The sequence below is a fragment of the Fukomys damarensis genome, unplaced genomic scaffold (genome assembly GCF_012274545.1).
Source record: "Fukomys damarensis isolate Sample0158 unplaced genomic scaffold, DMR_v1.0_HiC HiC_scaffold_15, whole genome shotgun sequence".
NCBI lineage: Eukaryota > Metazoa > Chordata > Mammalia > Rodentia > Bathyergidae > Fukomys > Fukomys damarensis.
In genome coordinates this window covers 56,386,004-56,390,038 of record NW_022900927.1, presented here as the reverse complement: position 1 = coordinate 56,390,038, position 4,035 = coordinate 56,386,004, and the positions used below count along the sequence as shown (strand labels likewise).

The following is a 4,035-nucleotide window of genomic DNA, read 5'->3' as shown; positions in this document are numbered from 1 at the left end:
GAAGGGAGGGCAGGGACAAAGGGAAAAAATGAGAATCAAGACCTATTATGTAAAGGTACAGAATCCCAATGATGAATGTAACTGTTTTGTATACCTAGATTGTACCAATAAACTCAATTAAAAAAGAAAAAAAAAAAGAATCACGTAGTGAGTTCCAGGTCAGTCTCAACTACATAGTGAGATCCTGTCTCAAAAAAAAAAGAATCACAGCAGACTTCTCAAGTCGGGAAGAGCCTGGAGAGATGCACTTCAAGCCCTAATAGGAAATAACCTCCAACCCCAACTGACATAAAACTATCAATCCACAGCACAAAAAAAAAAAAAAAAAAAAATCAATGGATAAAAAAGATACTTTCATGACAAGGAACACCTGAGGAACTTCTTGAAAACTAAACCAGCACTCCAAAAAATTTTAAACAATATACTAGGAAAAAAATTTAAAACTATATATAAGCACAATTGAGCTGGTCAAACAAACAAGTTCTTTGAAAAGTCTAGTGAATTGAAACTCATATGCAAGACAAACAGAGAAGACATGAATAAACAAGATCTCCTTAGGGTTATAGGAATAAAACTTAAGAAATTACTAAGAATCTGGGCAGAGTGGCACATCTCTATAACCCCAGCATTTGGGAGGCTGAAGCAGGAGGATCACAAGTTCCAGTCCCACCTGGGCAATTTAGATAGGCTCTGTCTCAAAAAAGGGGCTGGGGATGTAATGTACTATGAAAGTCTTGGGTTTATTCCCCAGTCCCACAGAAACTAAAAACAAAAAACACATTAAGAACACATTATACCAATAATTTTGAAAATTTACATATAGAGCAACTTGTAGGAGAAATTTAATAACAGGCAATATTTACCGAATACTTACAAAATGTCAAGTTTTTATGTAAGCAACTTATTTATATTAAGTAATTTAATACAATGAGATAGGTATTAATACCTATGAAATGGATATTCTTATCTCTAATATTGAGAAAACTGAAGCGTAGACAAGATATTTGCTCAAAATTACACTAAGAAATGGCTGATCTAGGATGTCATAGGCTGTCCACTCTAGAGTCCAGACCTTATTCACTCCCCAATGCCTAGATACTTTTAAGGACTGATTTGGCTGTACCCTCAAGACAGAGATCACCCCCACTGTGTGAAACCAGTCCTGGACCAGGGAAGGAGATGGGAAGCTGTCAGACTCATTTAGAAGGCGAACGATGGTGGAAGGGCTGTAGTGAGGTGGTAGCTCACACACTTCGCATGTGCAAGGCCCTGGGTTCAATCTGTAGTGCACACACACACACGCACACACACACGGTGAACAAAAAATGTTCGTGGTTCAGAAGATTTGATATTGTAAAGATGTCAAAATTAATGTATAGAATTTGTTTGATCACGGGTTGATAAACCCATCAAGTGGACTGATGAGGTCATAGCCAAATGTGCTGCCAGGAGGTGGGGCTTTAAGGGAAGAGGTGGTCACTGGGTATGTGGTCTGGGAAGATGTGTTCCCTTTCTCTCTGTCTCTCTCTCTCAATGCCATGCTAAAATAAAAATGCTCACATAGCAATATAGATAAATCTCATAAATAAAATAGAGAGAGAGAGAGAGGGAGAGGGAGAGGGAGAGAGAGAAAGCCAGACACAAAAGGACATAAATGGAATTGCACAGTGTGTAAACAATACCCATAGATAAACTAATCTAGGTTAGTTAATAGGGATCACCTTTGGGGTGAGAAGGAGCAAGTGAAAAACAGCAGGAGGGAGCCTGTGGTTATGCTGTGATTTTCTTTTTATTGATCCGGATGCTGGTTACATTGATGTGCTCAACATGTGAACACACCATTGTGCACACTAATGTGTGCACAATACTTAGGTATATGATGCTGCAATAAAAATTAATATGTATGACAGTAAAGGAACAGCAAAGTGGAAAAAGGTTTCTACAGGTATGATAAAAGTCTAGTTACATCAACTCCCCAATGCCTAGATCTTTTTAAGGTCCAATTTGGCTGTACCCTCAAGACAGAGATCACACCTTAATCAGTGATTAAGAAGGTAGGCTGGGAGTATTGCTCAGAGCTACAGCACATTCTTAGAATGTGTCAGACCCTGGATTCAACCCCCCCACCACCAAAAACAAAAGCTAGCATCCAATGGAAAATGGACCCCCCCAAAATGCTCAAGCAAAGAAAATAAATGTATAAATTCACAAAATGTAAATTAAAACAATGGAATGCTATTTTGCCTATCATGTTAGCAAAAGATTAAAGGACACCAATATAGTTGTTGATGAGCTGGACATGCCTATAATTCCCTCATTCTAGGAGGCTGAGGCAGGAGGACCCCAAATTCAAGCCCCACTTGGTCAAGTTTGCAAGACCTTGTCTCAAAATAAAAAATGTAAAGAAGGCTGAGGATGTAGCTCAGTGAGAAGGCTAACAGTTCAACCACCAGTACCAAAAAACCCCCAAAAAGTTATTGATGAGAGTTTGGTGAGACTAATATCCTTTGTTCCTAATAGAAATGGGAACTGGTATAACCTTTCTGCATAATTTTTTTTTTTTTTTTGGTACCAGGGATCAAGCTCAGGACCTCCCACTTGCCAGGTAGGTGCAATGCCACTGAGCTACATCATACTCCCAAAATGTCCTCTTCTTTGACCCACTAGTCTGTAGAAATTACTCTGAATTGCAGTTAAATTGTATCAATTCTATCATTGTTGAATACAATGGTATTTTGAGACAATCTATACATAAAATGTCTATGGTACATGTAGGTGGTAGGATATTATATTCTTAATGTCTTCAAAGAGTAATGAATAAGGAAAGCTTTATGACCTATTTAAGTGAAAAACACATACAAAATTCTATGTGGGGTATATTTTGTGTTAAAAAGTACCACACACAGAAATATACATTTGAATATTAAGTCTATAAAACATATGCCATATTGTTAACAATGGCCATTTTTGGGTGGTGAGACAATGGATACTTTTTGGTTTATTTTTTACAATAAAATGTTTTTGGGCATTTATTACCATTATACTCAGAAAAAATTTAAAATAGTGAGAAAATAAAATCCAGCCACCCAGTGTCCCTTACTCTAGCAATCTAAGCAACCCAGATTTCTGCTCCTTCAGTTCCCACATTCAGTCTGCCATTTCCTCAATTTTACCTTAGAAATGCCTGCCCAAGTCATTATTTCCTCGTTTCCTCTTTCATTTCCAAAATTCTAGCCCCAGCCTTCTGCAGTGAACTCACATTCAGCCTCTCCTCATTACAGAATGATCACATTTTCCACTGTTTAATTTGTAGCCACACTGAACCACTTTACATAGCGACCCGCCATCCCTACGGCCCTAAAAAAATGCAAGCCAGGCACTTTGACACCTCCCACCCTCAGCGCTCTTTCCTTATACATTTTTCTGTCTTTCTAATCTGATTCATAGTTCAAAATTCACCTGTGCTACCATTTACTGGGTGTGGCTATTGGAGATTGGCAAGAATAGGCAGCTGCTTCCAAATTAATGCAATGACAGTTGGTCCCATTAGTGCCTCACTCTCTTGTTGTATGACCTGGGCTGTTTCTTCCTTGCATTCAGTTTTTAAACAATTTTCTCAAAACCTAGTTGGATGCACGAAAGTAAAGCACACATATGCAACACATAGCTGGTTTTGACCAGCGTCTGATCGAAAAATGGCATAAAAAACACTCGCGTGATTTTTTTCTTCATTCAAGATGGCAGAAAACGTCTTAAAATAGTGCTACACAAAAGCATTCACATCCAGAGCCTCGATTCAGAAGAACTGGCTACACCTAGCACAGTAACACAGGACAAAAGAATGGAAGCTCGCTGCCGAGATGCACTGGCCCGCACCGCCCACCGCGGGTCCCACGCCCATGGACTCGACGCGGTGCTGGAACACTGGCACCTGCTGCCTGCATTACGAGGGCCTCGCCTGGACCGGGCACGGCGACCCGCTACGCCCGGATCGGACCCGCAAAAGACCGCGGGGCAGAAGGGGGAAGATGAAGT

The 4,035-nt window shown here is 39.8% G+C and overlaps 1 protein-coding gene across 2 annotated transcripts in view; it reads right to left on the bottom strand.

The window, feature by feature from the left end:
• Positions 1-4,035, bottom strand: part of Vezt (vezatin, adherens junctions transmembrane protein) — a 61,450-nt gene that overhangs the window by 56,932 nt on the left and 483 nt on the right. The window lies entirely within an intron of this gene.